General features: G+C 33.9%; 1 protein-coding gene across 1 annotated transcript in view; it reads right to left on the bottom strand.

The window, feature by feature from the left end:
• The window catches only part of LOC129803184 (Ig-like and fibronectin type-III domain-containing protein 2), a 316,223-nt gene that overhangs the window by 109,342 nt on the left and 183,153 nt on the right, over nucleotides 1–23,728 (bottom strand). The window lies entirely within an intron of this gene.

The following is a 23,728-nucleotide window of genomic DNA, read 5'->3' as shown; positions in this document are numbered from 1 at the left end:
CACCCCGAGTTGCACGCATTCCGAGGTCACCTGTAAAGAATCTCAGCTACCATAAGCTTATCTGGGCTTATCACTGGTCATTTACTATTTTAAATAGTCTGATTGGGGAAGACCAACAAAAGAAAAAAAGTTCATTGAAATCGGTTAATAAACATAAGAGATAGAGTGAGCCTAATCACAAGTAGCTTTTGATTCTCCAATAGTGTCTTGGATGAAAGGTAAATGGAACTCTATTTGCACAAAAAGTCGTTGATGTTCGAAGAATTCAAATTCAATTTCGAATTTTCATATTAAATTTTCGAACAATATGGGGAAAATTTATCAAATATCACACTAAAAAGCTGGCAAAAGGGTTACTCAGTGATTATGGAGTAATTAAGTAATAGGACAAGAACAGCAAGCGTCGTTGTTCTGCTTTTTTCCTCACAACAATGTGAAGACCGTCACATTTTGACACTTGAGAACTTCGAAATTCGAACAGGATGTACCTCATCCACCTTGCGGAATTATCAAGAAGTAAGAAAGTCTCTTTTTTGGATCTTCAAATAGATTTTCGAATTTTTCAAGATCTACTTCTGTACGGAAAGAGTCCGGTCCATATAAGGGTCGGGGTACAGTGGGTTGGGGTAGAGACGGATGGGACCCATCGTTAGAAAGCTCTTGATCTTAGATATAATATAAACTGGAATTTTGTCATAATCGCTTCAGAAACACCAAAAATGCAGTCCGGTCATGACATTTTTGATTATAGCTCGGGTAAGGGAACATCGAGGGAGAAGTACGACCCACCGTTGGAAAGGTCTCGACCTCAGCTACAACATATTAAAATTTAAAGAAAAAGCATCGTCTAGTTTTCAAAATATTCGCGATCGATTAATCAAAAATCAATTTTTCGATTAATCGTACTTTAGATTTATTCGGATGAAATTGATATGTCATAAGGGTTGTAGTACTCAAAGAGAGCTTTCCAAAACACCAAAATTTTTGGATTTCCGATAATGAGAACCGAATATATGGTCATTTAAAAATTGAATTTTTGACCCCCTATAGCTCGGGTCAGGGGGATCGGAAGTGGTTAAGTTTGGTATTGATCAAAAGCTCTTAGGCCCAACTACAACATACTAAAATTTGAGATCGATCCATGCCATAGGGGCTGAGTAATTGAAAAAAAAAACAAAATTTTGGGGTATTCCAAAATGGTGGAAGGGGGGTAGGGGCGTGGATTTGACATCATCAACTTCTAGCGGCCCATCGACATTTAACCTTTGCCGAGAACCGCTTGTCGATATCTCTCTCCGTTCTCTCTCCAGAAGTGGTTATACGACGGACAGACGCAACGGACGCAATGGACGGACGGACGGACGGACGGGACGGCCACTAAAATCGATTTTTGGCGCACATGATTTTCGTGATCGTCAAAACGTGTACATCCAAAATTTGGGCCCGATCTGAAGAGGTCCGATTTCACCCGTGACCACAAAACTGAGATTGTAAAGAATCTCAGCTAAAACGTAAATTAGTGAAAAAGGGCCATATTACTTGCATTTTATTTGATACGTTCAAATAAATTTCAACATTTTGATGAAAGTATCAATAGGGGTTCCTTGTCGAAAAGGTGTTCACGCGACAAACTTCTTAACTTAACATATTCTAAAGTAATGCAAGACTAAACTTTGTCTTCTACCCGTAGCCCAAATGACTGTGGCTGAATTATCTTCAAAACAGAATAAATAAATAAATCATCGGAACTATATAACATTGGGCAGTTAGGTTTTAAAATTATGAATAATTGGCTAATAAAGAGAGAGTGACGTTTTTCCATTACTTATTCATATTTCCGTCAACCGATTAGAAGCCTTTAATTAACTATTCCATCAGCGACCAACAATTGTTATGACATTTTGTCGGTAAATTTTACTACATGCAATATATATTTTGGATACAGATCTATTTTCATGTTGGATTATATCCTCTAACAATTTATTTTAGTATATGAAATATCCCAGCTGCACTTGTGAATTCACTCTCTCTGGAGTATTGCACAAAGAAATAGAGCCTGACAGGAAGCTTGATGCTTCATTGTTCACTGGATTCACTGTTATCATATTGGCAGCACGTTGGCATGGAGAACTTAAACCTGTAATTTAATTGAAAATTGTGACTTCCAACCTTTCGCTTCAGTAGTAAAAGTTGGTGTCTGCTCTGGATTGTCTTCGTCCTTCAGTTGCAGAAATAGCGTAATTCGATAAATTGCGAGAAGACGTTTCTGTATGCTCTAGAGATGGGGTTGATTAATGCTCCAGAGACTGAACGATTTTAAGCCACCCTGTCACACACATTCACATCAAAAGTCAAGTAATGACATAAGTAAAGTTTGAATTAACAGCAATTATCTGTGAGTTTCACATGTCGACGTAAAATCACATGGATGATAGATTCAGCCTAGAAGCTTGTCAAAGTTCCCGAGAGGATTTTTAATGAAATTTTATAGTGTAATAGTTGGAAAGTTTTCTCCAAACTGCGAAAATATCCAATCAGTTTCAGATAAATACAAAATCATACTTAACATTTTGCTGTGTTTTCCTATCAATTACATTTATATTCCATTTGTACTGATGTTACTCTCCCTCGGGATTTATCAACTTGATTGCAGATTCACATTTGATGGAAAGTTTGACATTGAGTTATTTCTATCATATCTACAATCATTTAAACTTTGTGTTTGCAATCACTGAATTAATTCACCGAATACTCAAAGTCGATTTTAGCTGGCAGGATACGCCATTCACAAGACTTGTCATCATCAGCAAACTCACACATTTTAATTAAAATTAAACTTATTGAATTTTCACCATAGAAAGCATTTTCCACTCAAGAATTCTCGCTCATCTACAATTTCACTTCATGGAATTTTCGGGTGCGAAACAACTAGACGGAGAGATTAGAGATTGATGGTGACATTTTTAGTTTAAATAGAGGAAATTTCGTAATAATTCAATCAAGAGATGTAGATGTAATCTCAATTTTAGCAATATTAATACCAAATACTGGGAAAGGAAATGTCTGTAGGATAGAAATTAATTTTTCGGCTTCTTAAACACATTTCTCTGCGAAATTTATCCAATTTTGAAACATCCCTTGCGAGATGGATTTTATCAAAACTGTTTAATCCAAACGATCGTAAGTCTTATGTGAAATGCAAACAGTTATTAAGCTGAAGAAATCTTAAATCTAAGATTAGATATCTGACTTATATGAAGAAAATATACAATAAATCCAATAAGAGATTATTATTAATAATCTCATTTATTTAGATTACTTTAATATCATTAAACCTATTGGGGAAAGTACTCTCCTTTCGAACGTTCATGCCTTTGAGTAATGTGAATTTTCTTCTATAGTTCCTACGGCTTACACTCGTTAGTTCCTCTTGAGTATTTGCTATCTAGAAATACACAGCACAATTCCTAGATAGTTCCTTATTTGAAAAATATATACATTCTAAATTAATGTATATGTAAAATACCCCACCCTCCCCTAAATCAACATGTGAAATAAAAACTGCTAAATTATGAATAAAATACGATAATTCTCATTGAAAAAAAGGGGTTGCAAATCGTCCCATAAATTTGGAATTGATTCAGTCATGTGAAAAGTTACAAGATCTTCCTGAATAGCTTAAACATGACCCTAACCGTTTGGCCTCTAGGCGTAATAATGGCCGGATAGACTGAAAAACAAACAGCGTGACGTCAAAAAACTCGAAATTTCAAATTTAAAAAATTCTACCAACCAATAAACACCAAATGCTAACCTTATTTCAATTCAGCTGAAAATATTTATATTTTCAGCTGAATTCTGCTAACCTTAGACGAAAATTCGCGAATCAGTGTCATTTCCATATAATTGGTTAGCACTTTTTGTTCTACGACTGCTGATCGGTCAGCACATTTGTGCTGATCAATTCAGCAAAAATATGCTGAAACCGCTAACTTTTTCAGCTAAGTGTGCTCGCTGGAAATATGCATTTTATTTTCAAATCGAAAACGTCAGTTAAATCAGCACTTGTCGTAACTTCCTTTTGATAACTTTTCAGGAGACGAAATTTTCAGTTTAGCTTTATTTTTCTTAAAAATGAGCCCCGAATGCGATACTTTTGAGTCAAAATGGTCAAAATAATAAAAGTGGCACTAATAAAACTGTAAGTTAACTCGAGAAAATCTTTATAAAATAATTTAAAAGCTGAGATATATGTCGGAAGAAACACAATAAAATTTTATTGTAACTTCTATTGTTTATAAAGTCGTAACTTCCAATGTATTTAGATCTTGGAAGTTACGACAATTTTCAAAAATTCATTATATTAATTTAAATTACTCTAGTGATAATAAGCCCCTTTATTTTACTAAATTAGTCAATTAAACTGTTATTCCTGTCCCTAAAAGCTTTTATTGTTTTGTTTTGAATTAATTACAGATGGACAGGGATTTTTTCTCACTTTTTTCTCACAAAAATTGAATTAAAATGATTTAATGTTGCATTATTCGCACTGTCTTTGGATATTTGGAAGAGTTTTTGAATGTTTTAATGATAAATTTTATATTTTTGCTGAAAATTACAAGCCACGCAAACGAGCAAAAAAAGTTACGGCAAATGCTGATTAGAGAAAATGTTGTAATGAAAATATGTCGTAATTTCCCCAAAAATGGAAGTTACGACAAATTCTGATAAATTTTTATTGAAAAAGGGCACTTACGATAATTTTTGTTTAAAATAATTTTTATTGGACTTAGAAAAGTTTCTTTTTCTCAAGTGCGTTTAATAAAGAAAACTCCGCCGATTCCAAATATGTATATATCTTAAAATCGCAAAAATGAAGTTATGACAAATGCTGATTTAACTGACGAAAAATTTAACGCCTTTTGAGAGTGAAAAGTACTTAGGGATTACGTGGGTGAAATTCCAAGTGAAATTCCAAGTGAACTTCCAAAAAAAAACACCATATTTTCTCTATTTTTTTTACATAATAAATTTTTATTTTTATTTAAATTTTTAAGCATAGGGGGAGGTGGGGCTACTTTGAGCTGTGGGGCTACATTGATAAACGATTTTTTCGCATACATCTAAAGGAAACTGGACCTTACCATAATTAAATTTAGGTCCACAAAACGATTGTGGATTTAAATTCAATTATGGTAAGGTTCAGATTTTTCTATAAATATGCGAAAAAATCGTTAATCAATGTAGCCCCACAGCTCAAAGTATCCCCACCTCCCCCTATAAAAGTATTATTTAAACTATATTTTCTCATGTTTTCATTTAAATTTTTAAGATTTTTATGGTGCTGAATTTTTAATATTTTTAAATGCAAATTTCAGAAAATACAGTTGAAATGTTGTACCTTTATATGGTTAAGAGCTTGATTAAATTATTTTTCTAATTACGGTAAAAATAAATGTCATGAAAACATGCTGTTTTTTAGACTGTGTAGCCTATGTAACCCCCTAACAAAACGTTAGATATAATCGAATGCAATGCCTTCATATAGCATTTTGCGTACTCCCAAAATCAAATTAACAAAAGAGAAATTGATAGACGATCACTAAATTTAAGTAGTACTCTGTATCCTAAACACTTACATCAACCCTTAATTAGACTTGGACAACACAAGCCATATACATAATAAATTCAAATCGGAATAATTAAAGAAAAAAGTTCATGTAACTCTCTGTTCTCCAAAATTCTCTACAATGTTTTAAGTTTTTTTTATTCAATTAACACCCCTAAATGCCTTTAAAGAAAGCCACACTAATTTTTCCTACAAGCACAAAAAGTGGAAAAGCTCCACCCACAGCACCGTGTGCGAATTATTCTGTAAAAGTCTATTCATTGAGTGACAATAGAAATGATAACAATGTTGGATAAAATGCAATTTGCAGATGAACATTGGGCGGAAGTGAATTTTCCAACCGATGATTCCAACGAGCCATACCCAGCGAATGTGCAGGAGCAAGAGTCTGGAGTTCAATTAAGCAGCTGAATTCATTATGCTATATGCATACCGTCAATGGAGGCGACTGGTGGCTCATTAAGTATCACACTACCGCGGCTTTAGAAGCATTTTGTAGGGTGATATGGTTGAGGTCAATGCATTGCCACTTCAACTTTGTGCACTATCTCTCTGTGGTCGGACTGAATTTAATCGCCAATGTGAAAATGGTTGACTCTGAGGCTAGAAATGCTTTCTACCCCTTTACCCAATGTGGTCATTATGTGCACCCACGTGCCATTAAAAATCTAGATATTTTAGAAAAAATTCCCGACCTTTTTCTCCTCTATTTTATTTCATAATTTTAGTATCAAACTGTGGGACATATTAGCTTTTTAAATACATTTTTGCATAATATTTGTGTTTCAAATAAATTTGTTGGAAAAGAAATACTCAAGGAAAAATACCACTAACAAATATTTACTTTTCTTATAAAAGGCAAAGTAAAATTTGACGGAAAATTTACAAGAAATTTTGTATCACACGGCACATACTAAAGACTATGTGAGGTACAATGAGGTAATTTGGAATCATTTCTAATTCGGAATTGTAATATTTTTCCACTGTTTTAGATGCACAGAATAAAACCCAAAAGAAGTACTTTTGAGAGTAAGAACTGTAGTTCTACAAGATCTTCTTTTGCGCACTAGGGGAAAGTACTCTCCCTTCGAATGTTCATACCTTCGAATAATGTGAATTTTAACTTATTTTTCTAAGAAACTTGCACATAATTATCACGTAATTATTAATAATTGATTATAAGCTAATTAATATATAGTAGAAATGTGTAAATTTTTTATGAAAAATTAAAGAAAATTCACATTATTCGAAGGCATGAACGTTCAAAGCAAGAGTACTTTCCCCTAAGTCTAAAAATTCAAAATCATAAATAATTTCAAATTGGGGTAGCTGAGGGTGGAGTAGTTTCAAGCAGCTGAACTATTTCTCAAGAATCAATTGCTAAACGAATATCAACCATATTTTACTAAGTATTTTCTGTTAGTTTCTCTTGAGTATCGATTATTTAAAAATATAGGGAATAATTTCTCAATAAATTATATTTCGTCCTAAAAATCTGTATTTTGGAAAGTAATGCGTGTGTAAACGTAAATTACCCCACCCTCCCTACTTTTCTATAAATAAATATCTATAAATTTTATATATAGAAAAAATATAATTCTTCAATCTCTCATGAGTTTCTATATTTTCGTAATAACTTTGAAGTTCGAACAAAAATACCATTAAACGTTTCCTCTCAAATTAAATTAAGACTTAAAATTGAATCTTTCAAAAAAAATCATAATTTAACTTCAAGCAGTACCGATAAATTTAATTTAGGAAAACTCTAAGGTTGAAGATTATCATCCAAATCAACTTTTCAGATTCTTCTTGTCTGGGAATTTCTCAGCCAATGAATGTCAAAAGCAAAAGCCAAGAATCTTTCGTGATAAAATTTAATTAAAAAGCTCAATCAATTAGTAAATCTCATTTTATTCACCTTTAAGGTGAAATATTTATAATTCCATTGTGTTAAATCTTCCATTTATCTAAAAGAGATTCTCTAATTGGAGTACTTTCCGTTGCACAAGCTTCCTGAAATTCACCATGGTTGACAACACCCTAAGCACGTAATTCAATTGAGAGTTAAAGGAGGGACACAGAAATCATGCAATTTACTCCTCTGGAGACACATTCTCAGATATATAGAAGGTGACATGATCACTTGTGTGCTTTGAAATGATCAATGGAGCAGCAAAAAGGACGAGATGGCTTTTGTGACATTCGTCCGAAGTAGGGGCACACTCAAATCTGCTGTCTAGTGCAACTCAATGCTTTGAATGTGGGGACATACACAAAGTTACACAGTGGCATCTTTGCCAATGAAATGAACAAAATGTAAAGGGAAATTGGGGTGGTACAAAGTGGACATGAAATTGTGCTTGACCACATTCAACTAATGGTGCTATATGCCGAAAATCAAACAACAAACAGATTTTCAGCATAACACAAAGTTGGTACACAAGAAAATGTTTATGTTTCAATTTTGTGGGTAATTAGGTACTGCAAAGTGCTACAATATTCCACCCAATTTCACGTCATTTTCCATAGAGTTGGAACATCATATTCAATATAACTTGTAGGCATTCAACCCACATACGCCACAACAAAGTTGATATTATCTCTATGGTGTTTCTGGGATGAGCCTCAATGGGAGAAAAATCACGCAGAGCTTGAAGCAATTTTGAGGCAACAGCCCCTCTTAGAGTTCAATATTCAACCCGATAAATAACGCACATAGAGCACCCGCACCAGCATCCATTTGGTCCTCTCCCATCGACTCTCGAATAAAAATAAAACACCCACGTTTGTTGTTGCGTCGTGCTGGGTGATAAAATTTCAACACAACTCTGAGAAATGATTTCACCAAAGGGGTTATCAATTGGAAAAAAAAATCTGAAACTTTGAGCGAAATTATGAAGAGTCAGAAAAAAAATTATACATTAATAAAGGAAATAATTTACGTTTTCTCACTACAGTAGAGTTCCTCAAACTTGTGTACAATGGTTGAGTTCAAAATGTAAAATTTGAGGATCATGTCGGTTGGATCAGCAACTGTGCTAACTCCTAATTGCATTTGATTCGTGTCTTCATTCTTTACAAATGCCACACAGTGATGTGTCGCTGACAACGAATGCAGACACAAAGCAAATGCAGTTACGACAGTTGCTAATTCAAGCGACGATATGTTAACGTTTGGGATTTCAGCTTTTCTGGATTTCGACCCATTCGCGATTTTGCCTTTCGAAATTTTTAGCCTATTTTACCGCATTTGGGATTTTAGCGCTCGAAATGTTGGCTTTCGGTATTATGACTTCCGCAATTTTGGCTTTCAGGATTTTGGGTTTCAGGATTTTGATCAGAACCATTTAAACGAATTTAATCTTTTCAGTGACAGTGAACACTGATAGGAGAAAAAATCAAACCGAAATCGACTGGGGTCCCGGTCAAAATCACGAAAGCCAAAATCCCGAAAGCCAATAACACGAATTCTTAACCCTTTAAGGACGATTGGGTTACCAGTGACCTAAAAATGATTTTTTTCTATGATCTTCTAAAGTTATGCTTATTGCTCTAAAAGATCAGAAAAAGTGATTTTTTCTGACCCCCGATTTTTGACCTTCTCGTCTTTAAAGGGTTAAAAGTGTCATACCTACTCCCACGATTGCACCCGCGCTTGCTTGAGGCAAAGGCAAATTTTCCACGTCTTGGGAAATTATTCTAAACAATTTCCTCCATATAATTTCATCCCTTTCAGGATTTTGAACTTTCGGGATTTTGGCTTTCGGATTTTTGGCTTTCGGGATTTTGGCCTTTTCCAGATTTTGACGTTCAGGATTTTGGCTTTCGGGATTTTAACTGCCACCGTATTGATTTAAATCATCTCGAATTCAGATTGACCTGCCCCTGTACATCTATATGGTTAAAGTCAAGAAAGAGTTTGAGAAGGGGAAGAACGTCTGAAGAGCGTATACCAAGCGGAAGATGAGCGGCGGTATGAGATAAATTTATTATTAAAACCGTCGAGAATCGCCCATATATCCAGTATCTTGGAACAATTCATCTAAATTACTTCTCGTCCCCTCGACTTTCTTTCTGTCCCATCCTTAACCCCCTAGACGCATGTAGAACCCTCGATGAAAAAAGCTCATTCTCCCTTAACTCCTCTAACTTCCCTCACCATCTCTCAGTCTTTTTTTTTCTTCAGCTCCTACTCCTCTCATAGTTCTTGAGAAAGCAGACGAGGACATGTGTTTGAATGTATCTCTACAGGGTCTTTTTTCAGCCAACAACGTCGAGGGTGAAACCACAAGTTTTCCGGTTATCCAAGTTTGTTTATAGTTATACCCGTCGTTGGGTTTGTGTTTTATTCTGTTGGACGGTTAAACCCCTCCGTCGTAGACCTATTTTTATGATGATAGATAAAATCTCAAGGGTTTCCCCCTTAGTCTCATCCAAGTCCACATTGTTGCTGGCATTTGTGCCCGACATCAGCTAAAGCTCGAGAAGCACGCACAAGGGAGCGAGCTTTTTTTTCATTTCCAAGCTTTTTTTTTTCGCCTGATGAAATGTCACACTGATGAAATAGTGTGTGAAAGAAGATTCAAATGGCATCACGGAGGAAATATCCATCTTGGGAATAGCCCTCGTTCTTCGGTTCAGAGGCGTCTGGTTTCAACATTGAACCTTCTCCTGGACGAGGGAATAAACCCATCCATCCTCAATTCATCTTCGCAGCAATAAACTTTCGATTTATTTCACTTCATACTTTTTTACTACTCTCAAACAATATTCCATTGGCATCATTTGCCAGATAAGCAACAAACTCGGACCCAATTCCGAAAGACGATGTGCCTTCCAATGGGATTTTTGTGGTGGCATAAACTTCCACTTTATGAGCCATCCGGCAAAGAAATCACCTCAATGTGGGAGATATGGAAAAAAAAGATATAGGTGGACATGCGGGTGTCTCAAATACACACTGAGCATAATCAATTGAGAGCTTTAGACGTTATGAATGAGGATTATTGGTAATTTACACGAAATACTCTTTTGGGGACCTTTTGGACCATCGATAACCATTTGATATAATACTTTAAATGTCTGAAAATTCAGATACTTTCCTAAAAGAGATTTATTTTCACCCTTTTAACCTCCAAATGGCTTTTTCACATTTCAGAATAATTTTATTTGGTTCATATTTCTTACCTCTATGCTATAAAAAGTAAAAAAAAAACTTCATTTTGAATAGTGTGACGTGAATAACGTTCTCTATATTCTTATCGTAGTTCATTTACGTGAATTATAGTCCTTTAACTTTTTGAAAAGTGAACTGTCTTTGAATTATAATTTTTACATTTTTTTAAACAGCTAAAACAATTACTAAAACAATATCGAATATTATGTGCAAGGAATTTTTCATATTCATTTTCATATTCAACTTTTCGATACTATCGAATCGATAGTATCGATAAACCTGTATCTCGTATATTAAGTGAATGATGATTTTTTACGCATTGATAGCCCATTTATTTTGACATTCTTGATAAAATGTGACTACTAATAAATATATGTATTAGCTGTAAAAAGTGCTATTGTTTAAATTTTTCAGAATCGACAGTCGATACTATCGAAAAGAAGTTATCATATCATCCCTGATTTTAAGGAACCAATAAGCCTAATAAAAAGTGAAGCTTTCAATTTCCCTTGAAAAAATTTGCAGCTATTGCACCAACGACTTAAACAAATTTGCTCGTAGTTCTTGTATTATGTCGGCGAACGTTATGAAATATATATTTTCAGATAGCTTTTATTGCACAATTTCGAAATATATCAAAATGATAAGTCAATTCTGTTTAGGAAAAAACGTGATATTAGATTTCAGTGCCTGCATGCAAAAACGTATGGAAAAATGAATGTCGAGAGGTCCTTGATTGATTTTAACTTAGGGCCATTTACACCGCCGCGCACCGCATTGAATTTGAGATTGAATTGTCCGAAAATTAGCTTTATGGTGCTATTCCAATGAAAAATGTATATTCTTTTGGCAATTTACTGTTCTCAAGTTCTTCTGCATAATCGATTTTTCTTTACGTTGGTTCCTGTCACGACTGTTTAGTGGTTTTAGGACACGGCAAGGACTAGGAAAAATAGTCGAGATAGGCATCAACACAAAGAAAAGTCGATAATACAGAAGCACTTGAGCACAGTAAAGTGTTGAAAGAGACATGTTCATTTTTAATCGAAATAGAACCAATTGGAAATAGCATTAATTGTCCAAATTCGGTGTAAATGGCCTCATGGAAAATTTTATTCAATTAGCCTGATCAACACAATATAATAATTAAGTGAAAGTTGTGTAATTATGTAAAATTTTGTGGCATATTCACGACATTTTTTACAAATTCTTTCACTTAAATTCAATTAAATAAAAAAGGTGTGGCAAAGCTTCCCAGGCTTTGCAAAGTTCCGGAACTCGTGACTTAGATGTTATCCCTCAAAAGTGCTTTCGCATCATTTACCTTTTACCGAATCTCAACCGATTCAAACCGATTTGTAAATCACGCGAAAGATCCGCAAAAATAATTTTAATTTTTGATTTTCAGACAAAAATTACTCATCGGTTCATAACCGGTTCACAACTAATTTGAACCAATTTACAAGACACTCAAAACATTGCCCAAAATAACTCAGGACTAATATAATTGAATTTCGATAAAAAATTATAAAATTGGAACAGGTTCAGTTTTGTCGGAAATTCCAAGACCTTTCCAACGAGCCCAAAATGACCTCATTCACTTCATAAATGCGTTTTCTACGACCTTTTTAACATTTGACCATGAAAAACCGTTATTAGGAATGATTCAACTGTATTTTCACACATGGTCAATTGTCCGCCTGGGTAATCTCTGAAACATATCCAAAAACGAAAAAAAATAGCACGACGGGGTTTCCAGCAAATCACAAAAAACATGGTTTTGAAGGGAAAACGGAGGGATGGGGGTAAAATGAGAGACATGTCAACGATCTTTGGGTCGATTTTTGGGGGTTCTGGTTCTTCCTTAGGTCGCAAGTCGCTATCTCCAATCGTTTGGCCTCTAGAGCTGGCGACAACCGGGCGGACAGACGGATAGACGGACACACAGCGTGACGACATTTCTTAGAAATCGTCTGAAACGTGAAGATTTGTTGGCAAAAGTGGTCTCCCGGGGAGTTCAAACACTAAGATTAAATGAAAATTATAATGAATTGGATATTCAAAATCATCGGTTTGCATCACGTGTAGATACAAAAAAAAATACAAATTCAATAACAACCAAAGCAATTGACAAAATATCTAATTATTATAACGCGCCCTAGGGATCTCAGTGGCGCAATAGGCAAGTGCGTTGCCTCTTGGGCGAATGAGATCTCTAGCTCGACTTTCACAGTTGTGAGTTCAAGTCCCGGCCAGTGCAAAGATCTGAATGTCTGAATTAGGCAATTTTCACGTGGGATAAAAACGTAATATAATGCACCGCCTTCACTTAACAATTCCGGGAGCATGAAAGAAGCATTCTCACAACGGGAAAGCGCTCTTGGGCGGTCTACAATGTACTTAGCAGATTATTCCACTTCGAGAGTTGACATTGTAAAAATGATTACCTTGTATATCTTGATACGATTAATAATAATATCGCCCCTTAATTATAAAAGTAATAGTGGATCATTTCCAAAAAGGGTGAGTAATATATTAATATTTTTTTTTTAATTTGTTCTACCTCTTTAAAACAGATAGCATAAAACCCTCAAAATAAAAACACTCGATTTTTAATAGCCTCTAGTAGAAATTTTTCGTTAAAAATTGCCTTTTTAAAGAAAATTTCCCCTATCTTTGAAGGCAGAAACGTTAGAATTTTTTTAAAAAAAAAGGCAATTTTTGACGAAAATTGCTTCTAGTGTCTAGACACCATAAAATTGGAAAACTATTTATGAAAAAGCATAAAAATTATGATAAATTTTATAAAAAGTACCATATTGTGTTATAGTATAACGTAATAAGAAACTCTATCTCTGGAAAATATCCCTATTAGCAATTTTTTATCGAAACGTGAGAATCTTAAGCATTTCTTGTACTCAAGAACATCCAATAAATTGACAAAACTTGAATAAATCTCAATTAGATTAATTAATTTTAGTGCTACAGACGTTCGAATCCTTGAGGACTTGTGTACTGCGAAAGCTCCATTGATATGGAATGAAGCCTTTGAAGTCACATTAAGGACGTCCTCATAGCATTCTGATGAAGAGGAAATTGTCGAGACTGAATGCACTAAATGTAATTCCAGAAGCGAATGGAAGTTTGATAAAAAAAGGCAAAAGGAAATGAGAAAAGCTCTAATAAGCTCGCTCATAGGGACCAAAGAGAGAAACTTCCATTGCATTGGTGCTTTCAATATCCAATATGGTTAATCTAATAGAATGCGTTGTGTATGAGAGAGGATTGATTTTTCATCGATAGAAGAGTTTGGGCGAGAAAAGGGATTCTAAGCTGTATTAATGAAAACTGTTTCCGCGAAATAGGAATGAATGTGGCAGAGATGAAAAGCTTCCTGGAGTATTGAGAATGAGTCGTGCGTCTCATCTTGAGGATGAGAAGAGACAATTCCCGGTGAAAGGATATTTATTTCCGATTAAACATCGGAAGAACTTCTTTCTTCGAGTGTCGCGTAGAAGTTGTTGGAAAAAAAATGAATAGCTTGGCATAGAAGAATGTCTTTCCGGAGTTGTGATCCTCCTCAATTCCCATGTAAGATTTATGAAGTTTTCCACAAATTGGGATTTTCTTATCTAACCCTCGAAGATGAATGAGTTGTATTCATCTCCTATAGTCCTTGTCAGAAGATGTGCCGAGAAAGCTTTTCCCTTCAGCATCAAACGCAAATTGAGCCACAAATCCACAAATAGACATCTAAAGCTCTCTCGAAAGGATTGGACGGCAGAAAATCCGTACAAATGATAAAATCAACTAAGAAATATTGCATTAACTGCTATCTCTTGCAATGGATTTCATGCAAGTCAAAGTGTATTGCATAAAAATGTAAGAGATAGACAACATGAAATTATTGCATGATATTCTATTCTGCCTCAGCTTTCACTGTGGAAAAATAGCGTTCTAGATAAGTACCAAAGCGTTCAAAGTTTTATATAGAAAAATATCCATATTAGAAGAACGTAGCAACTTCAAAGTAATTGCATAATACTTTATCATACCTCCTAACATCACAGGAAAATATTATTATACACCTTCTTGTATTACTTTATGGTGATAAAAAAAGCAAAAAAAAGCAGAGAAAAAAAGCAAAAGAGAAAAACTCAATTTGAATTTAAATATTTATTGAAAATTTACTAAACTTAACCAACAAAAAATTGAAAAGATTTGCAAATTTGTAGAAAGATCAAAATAGCACTGCATGTGGATATTTTTATCAATAAAATGTTTTTGTTTTCGTTGAATTTTCGGTGTTATTGATACTGAGTTACTTCATGAGTCACAATTAATAACAATCTGATATCCTAATCGTGTACAAACTGACTTATTAAACGATAAATGGTTTATTAAATGATACTCTACGCTTTTTATTTCATAATCAAGATTGTTCCTATTACGATTTACAACGATATAGTTTCGCACTAATCTTCTCAAAAAAAAGTAAATTTTCCAAAGAGAGATTAAAATTACTTAAAGTTTCTAGTACCTTAGAAATTTTGTAGCAAAAATTTCCAAATATTTATCTTCATTTATCACATACCACAGTATTTTATATACATGCATCTGAGTTCTTGAAACAGCTGAAATTCTATCTATTCTGTTCTTGTCACCCTTTATTGTTATTTATCTGTGTTAAAAAGCTTCAAATACCCGAATTTCCATTTAATTTGTCACCCAAGAACTCTTCTCAGCAACAGTACAAAAGCCCTTGAGGAATACGAAAGACATTATGAAAGAGAATACCCCAAAAATGGATGTGAAATTAAAATTGTACATATTGTTTTCAAATGATTCTTCCCTGAAGGGTGCGCGAGAGGGCTGGATTTCACCCTTGAATGGGTTAATGCGATAGATGAGGGGATTTTCATCGAGATACTTCACGAAAATCTCCTTCGTTTTATCATTGGTGCTTCGTGTATTATCTAGAAGGAGTGAAAAGTAAGGGAAAGCGGAGAGATTAAGGGCACTTTTCCTTTGTATTTTTATTTTAAAAAATATTTACCAAAATGTTATAACATTTTATTCTTCAAAAATATCTTAGTCCCAATAGGTCCTTTGATTGGCCAGAGCTTGAAAACATTCAAAACATTGCAGGCCGATAACAATTAGTCTTAAACCTGTATTACACGGGTTTCAGACAGGAGGCTTTGCTCAGTTCCCGAAGGTTTGGTAAATCTACATAACGACCAACTTTAATGTTTTTTTTTAAGTGAATGGAGTACTTGTCCTTAAATTCAATTCAAAGTTTAAATTTTTCCAATGATATTGACTAATAAGAAGTTAAACGAATTAAGCCATATGGATAAACCTGATGCCCTAGACACACTTACAAACTTAAGCTGTGAGACGGCTTGATCTAATTATAATCAAAATAATGATTTGACTAAATTCCCATCAATTTCCTACTAGCTAAGCCGTTTTTCAACTTAAGCCGAGAGACGGATTAGTGATGGAAATGTAATCTGAACATTATGTTGATTATAATTACGTCAAGTCGTCTTTTGGACGAAATCGTAAATGTGTCTAGGGTATTACGTCTGAAATTTACCTTTCACTAGGATACTCACAATATTGCCATCAATATTAGAGACTGTTTAAAATGGAATTGATATTTCAAAGGATAGATCGAGATAAATCTTAGAGCAAGGACGCTATTTAAATAAACCTCCAAAATGTTTTTTTTTTTTAATGAAAGTTCATCAGATAGATCTTTCCAAAATTAGTCTAAAATTAAATATTACAAATGCACCTTTTGTTCCTCATTTCATAAAAGTCCTCAAAACCACAAATCGACTTTTTTGGCGAATACTTTTGGCATTGAAGATATGTAAAACCTCTTGACGAGATGTATAGGATACCCCTTACCTATATTCGTGAAAAAGTTCCACGAATTTATACAATCATCCAATATATACATATATGCGACAAATTAGAAAAAAAAATTATATCAAATTGATTCACAGTCAATTGCAATACCTATGTCATTATTGGTTGGTGAGCCACTACATGAATTTTAAATTCCTGTGAAAATTCACGAAAATCATTATTCAACTGATTATTTCCTCGGAAAAATTACGACACAAATCAAGCTACAATAAATTTCAATGTCATAACCGAACTTGAAAATTTCAACAAACCTTTCCAAATTATACTGTCGCTCGAATTAAAAATTAAAAAGTAACGTTGTCTGAAGAGAAAAAGACTTTATATTCGAGTACTCCCACTTCCAAAGACTTCCAAGCACTTCATTTTCAGCTGTAAACTAAAATTCCGACTCTAATATCTCCCCCTTGAGTCAGCCCTTTTCTCCGTGTGAGCACTTTTTGACCACCCAAGATAAAACAGCTAACCTGAGGAATTTAAGAATAGATTGTACTTCAACACTCACAATATGTTCCACTCTACTATTCTAATGGGTTATTGCGTCTCTTAATTATTTAAAATCATTTCAAAACAAGTAGATAAAGGCAAGCATAATTGGGGAAAATACATATGTTTCAATGAGATTAACAAAGAATCTTGAAACAAATCCTAGATATATAGATAGATATTGTTTCAAAGTACCTTTATACAACAATTCATTTTAATCTGACAAAAATTTCATACCTTACGAGGCCATTAAAGCCTAAGGGTGGCCAAAAATGCTGATTCTACCACTTTCTGGTTTAGTCTCATGATTTAAAAGAGATCAGAAAAAATTTCAGTAGGGTAGAGTCAGTACTTTTTCGCCAGTAAGCACTTTTTTGCCACCTACAAATAAAATCACTCTTTAAGGGAATGAGCTTATGGAACTACGAAATGCCGACTAGATTAATCTTTATCTTTTACAGTCTTTTACTCTTTACCGACTAGATTATTTGCAAGTTATTAAAAGGAATTCTCGACAATGTGAACAATCACCAAAAAAATATGGAGTTCTTAATAAACTTGTCAACGCTAAGAGAAATTGCCTTGCATTATTTTATATTTTTGCTGTACAGTATGTTATATTTTTCACTGAAACTCAATCTCTTATTAACTAAACTTTGTTGTAATATCATTTTTAATAATGTTTCTTAAAAAAATAATGAAATTTAGATGTGGTGAAAAGGGATTAATTTTTCCGGCTGTGTAAGTACTTTTCGCCACTCATTGTTTCCAAGCATTTTACAAGTCGCGCACCTCGCGGATTATAGTCGAAACAGGCGTGATTTTCGATCGATTTTTTGTTCCAAATAAAAAATTTGCAAAAAATCATTTGAAACACTCTAATAATTGTCTAATATCGGTGTTATATAAAAAAAAAAAAGTACTGTGCCGTCTATTTTGGGAGTTTCCGACAGCTGGCTGTTTCTTAAAATTCAATTAAAAACAAGTGGCGAAAAAGTGCTTACACAATGGCGAAAAGTACTGAAACATGCAATGCTGCAGGAAATGTATTTTTTCAACTCGATGCCCAAAAATTCCCTGGAAGTGTTCTGGTTCAATTGAGAGACAAGGCTTCAAAGCATTTGTACAAAAAAATCATTTTATTTCGACAAAAATTGTAAGAATTACAAGGGTATCAAACCTTAAGGTGGCGAAAAGGGCTTTAGACCCTAAATTAAAAATTATCTCACCTGTCTCTTTCTTAATCATCCCCGTTCTCCCCTATTTTTGAACAAATCGCAGATCTAATGCTTTCTCATCATTTCCAATGATTCAACCGATATAACAAAAAGTGGTTGAATGGTAAACTAGAGAGTTTTACTGTCAAACAATTCACCAACATTCGCGCTCTGACAACTTTTCAGTGCGCACATAACCCTGGGAAGAAAGTTTAAACGTCTCTATTGCAATAAAAACGAAAAGTTCTGGAGAAGTGTATGGGGATAGGAAAATTGAGAAAGTCGAACAGCGTGTTGAAAACCAAAACGAGAAGATTGAAAATATTTGAAGATTTTGGAGAGGGGTTACGCGCTAAGTTCACAGGATGAGCTACGATAGAGATAGAAAAGATAAAGGTCAAATATTGTAGGTGGTAGCGAGAAAATGATTTCTGAGCAATGATAAATCTAGAGCCAAAAATCAAGGGTACTTATTGTGCGATAGAGTGACAATGGAAAAGAAGAAATTGGAAACTGATTCGAGAGGATAAGGCGTGAGTAAAAGAAAAGAGATGAAAATAAAGGGTGAAATTTAAGATTTTGATGTCTACAAATGGATGATAGAACATAAGAATTATACAAAAGGGAGAGAATCAAGATTTCTCTCATGTTGTAAGATATCGGATTTCCGATTGGAAGAGCTTGGGGAGAAAAGAATTCTTGAGGGTTATTCTTTCTTGATTTCACGAAATCTCTACGTAGGTAATCAAAACACAACTAAGAGTATTTTAGTACTTTTTGTGAATATAAAATATTTCGTAATTTTATTTGTATTTTTCTTCACATGGCATTTGGATAATTTGATCTAAAATATAATGAATCTCAGCTAAAATATATTTCAGACAAAAACATAGGCACTTAATTTACTGATAACTCAATTTTCAATTTAAAGTACCGTAGATGCGGGTGACTTTGTCCTCCGTGGGTGACATTGACCCCCTACTGTTCGTAAACTTTCCTTTAATTCTAATGTTTAAGAATGGTACTCATCCAATTAAACATGGTAAATTGGATAGGTAATAACCATCTTTAAGTGCTAGAATTAAAAAATATAGTTTACAAACAGGAGGGGGTCAAAATCATCTACGGAGGACAAAGTCACCACCATCTACGGCAAGATTATTTTTTTTGATTTTACGGTGACTTCAAAAACGCAGATGCACAATTAAAATACTGAAATAAATTAACTTTGTAGTGTAAAGTGTTTATAAGTTTAATATGAATTACCATTACGCTAATTGTTTACTATCTTAAAATACATTTTATAGCAATTTATATAACTATCAAATTTATCGTATTCATTTTATGCACAAGCATGGTGACTTTCATTTAACCCTGAAATGCCCTCAATCGTTCCTTTAAAGATTCGTATTCTTCAGACTATAGAAGAGCAGCATCATTCATCTTTGCATTGTGTCGCGAAATTCTTATTCTTGGACAAAATTGGTGTGATTATGTGTCGTCATCGTGGCGTTGTGAACCAGTATGAAAAAGTGTATCGGCTAGAAGTGAAAAGAAGTTGGGGCAGGAAGATACCGAAGTGACGGAATATCCGTAATCTTCTGCTATGATTGCCTTTAACCTTCAGCACAATCATTGATTTGACGGAGTACAATGGGAAAAATTGCCTCGGAACGGATGAAAAGCGAACATCCTCCACTTGCTTCTTATTCTATTTTCATGACTAGGCTCAAGGAGATCATGTACATGAACAAAATGAAGCATTTTCCCACCCACCAAGTATATAGACAATCAAGGCAACTTTCCACCCTCCACAACACACGGATGACTTCATTTACCATCCAGCTTCTCATCTTCCATTGTCAGCTATCCACACCCCTCTGGATAAACAAAAGAAAACCTCCTCGTGCTTCTCGTAGTCCAAAAATCTCACAAGAAAACACCATCAGACCTTCCTCATCAACCCATCCCTCGTCTGAACTTTCACCATCCATTTTCGTGGCTTGTGAAGTGTCTAATGATTATTAGCCAGAGACATTTTTGCTTCATCCATGAAAGATGGATTTTGACTCACAACAACGAACAAAAATTTCCCCCCAATTATTGTGGCAATTTTCCCAGTCCCAAAAAGAAGCCAAAGCAGACTTTCGTCAAAGGAAATCTTTCGCACAACACCAAATCTTCTAAATAGGGCAGGAATTTTTGGCAAAAGAAAAGCAATGGGAGTGATTCATCAACACTCTAACAATTGTCATGAACTTTTGGAGCTTTCCACCCTCAGTAATTAATTTTTTTTTTGCCTTCAGTTGAATTTTTTTTGAGCTATGGCTCGCAATTTTACATTTCACTGAATTTCTCCATTGAATGAGAAGAAAAGAATTTATTTTTGCATAATTTCAGAAGCTTTTTCTCACAAATTACGTGTTTTTTTCTCGTTTTTTTGAAGAACAAGTGAGAAAAGTACATATTTTCAGGTGAAAAGAAATCACAGCAAGAGACGAGTTTCCAAAAAAAAAAACAATGCAAACGAATTATTGTTAAGTCTAATACAAATTTTAGAACATATAATAAGTTGTCAGATTCAGAATTATATAAAAATCAAATTATCATAGGGGGAAGTGTGGCATCTATGAATTGAAATAGCTTTAAAATAGAAGTTTTTTCTCCTATTTTTAAATGAAACTGTATCTTATCGTGATGTAATTTAACTGTACAGATCAATTTCGAAACAAAAATTCATTTAGATAAGGATCATTTTCAATTAAAAATAGAAGAAAAAAGCCAAATTTTAAAGCTGCCCCAATTCAAAGGTGCCCCAGTTGGACAGTTTCAGAGATTTACATTAAGACTTTCGAACATATCATATAAATTCACAATTAAGAATAATCTGACACATTTCGGACTATTCTTTCTGTATAAAGATAAAATAATTATAATTAAAATTGATTTAAAAAAATATAATTTCACATAAAATTTGAGGTTTATAACAATAAAATTACTTTAAAAAATAAATTAATTAATTAAAAATTAGAATATAGGTAGGGGAGACCGGGGAGGTTTGGGACACTTTTTCATGTTTTGACTATAAGACAATATTCCAAAAAACACGATAATGTATAACAATTTCATGCGGTCTATACGATACTTAAGGATATTGATATATTAAAATAGTTTTTAACGGGATTGGACAAAGGTAGAATATCAACAGGAGAAGAAACTATTGATTCCCAAGACATTGATGGTTTAATTGTCTCTGTAGGCAACTACTGAACTGCTAAAGTTTCCACAAGAGGGAGATTTCCAGTATAAACTGAGCATTACTCTCCATTTTGATAATAATTCTTGTAGTTTTCGTATTTAAAACCTTTAAGTAAAAAACAAGGGTGTATGATCACGGAAACTTTTATAAAAATATGTTTCCAGATTACACTGCTAGCTAATGACATAGAAAAGTTTTGATTATATAACGCTGATATAGGAAGAGAGGAACGTCTATTGACACTTTAAGAACTCGTGTCAGAACCTATTGAAACCCTACTCAGTACCATTTGGGATATGAAATTTGAAATTTTATAGTAAAAGGTAGGGGAAAGGCTCATTATTTTGGACAGTTCCTAAATTTGGACAATTTGAGGATAAAATTGGACACTAAAAATAAATTGATATTGATAGATTTTTATTCCAATATTTGATGAATAATGAATTCTATCTAAATATTTGTTCTTCTAAGAAGATTTTAACACTAAATACGTTAAATTTTGAATATGATTTGAGTTAAAATTGCCTTTCTCAAAATTCAGTGTGAGCAATTGCTTAAGAGAAATATGACAGAACTTCGTGTTTACTTCAGTCTTATTTAGCTGTGGTGAAGGACTAACAATGTTTCTTCGCTTTTTTTTGAGTGATATTATTGAATATTCATTGAATATTGTGTTTATTCACGTTAGTAGTGATTAGATTATTCGTGTGAAAAATGGAAAATTTTTTAAGACATTTACCAGTGAGATAATACTCCTTATTTTGGACAGGTGTTTTTCTCACGAAATTTCGTGAAGTTTTAACTTTTGTGATGATTAGGTTGGACAAATGCTTGGGAAAACAAAGGAGCATCATATCTACGAAAGAGATGTAGTGAGAAAAGCCTTGAAAGGCTCCCGGAAAGGCCAGGTAATGCACAAATCTGAGCGTACTTGCAGTATGGAAGTCAACTCACTTTAATGAATGATATGGAAAGTTTCCGGGCTTCTTGTGACATTCTACGTTTCCCTTACATGAACAGGAAGAGGACTTGGTAAGATTGGTTCATGAAATGAAGAACAATGGGCATCCTGTTGAGGCGGTTTGCTGTCCAAATTTACAGCCAAGTTGTCCAAATTAATAACCAAGTTGTCCAAAATAAGAGTCAAATTCACCTCTACATATCAATTCATTTTTATACTTATTAAAACTAATTTTAGTAAAAATAAGATGATAAATAGCTTGCCAAGTTTCTAAACAACGCTTCTGAAAAGAGAGTAACAAAAAAAGTCAATTAGTATTGAAAATATCGCACTTTAAACTTGGAGCATCGATGCTTATAAGCAGACTGGACAAAATTGTGAGGCTTTAGCCTATATTACAGAAAAAACGTTATATTACTTATATTTTACTAGATACATTAAATAATTTTCAACATTTTGACAAAAGTGTCAATAGGGGTTCCCTGTCGAACAGACGTTCCTCCGACCCTAAAATACAAAGAGGAAAACTGAGACGTCAAAATATACAATTTTTATCAATTTTTAAAAAAATGTTCATAGAATTTTAGCAACTGAACTGAGGATATCCAATCTTTCAGTCAAGATACATCTTATTGTTGCCTACGATTGAGTAATGGTTAAATCCCATTTATTTCAATAATTAATGGAAAAATCGCCTCGTCCCATACTGCCCCTGTCCCAAACCTCCCCGGTCTCCCCTAAGTCATTTGGTCGTTTCACGACTAAATCTCCGTATATCATTGATACTCATTTTTAATTAAGAGTAATTAATGCAATAATTTTACTTCTGCTCGCTGAAATAGAGTATTCAGTTTATATATGTTTCCACATAAAAGCATTTAAAGCTAAAATATTGCTCCTGAAATGCCAGCAGAACGCATGTACGACATTACGTAATGCAAGCAACAATATATTCTGTATAATGAATATCCTTCCCTAAAACCGCACACACTCTTTCAGAAGCTTTTCAATTTATGCAACAGAAGTGTATATCACAAAAGAAATTTAATTCACGGTGAAGTAG

This window comes from Phlebotomus papatasi, chromosome 2, assembly GCF_024763615.1.
Source record: "Phlebotomus papatasi isolate M1 chromosome 2, Ppap_2.1, whole genome shotgun sequence".
Lineage (NCBI taxonomy): Eukaryota > Metazoa > Arthropoda > Insecta > Diptera > Psychodidae > Phlebotomus > Phlebotomus papatasi.
Note: the sequence above shows the minus strand (reverse complement) of the source record. Positions and strands in the feature narration are given on the sequence as shown.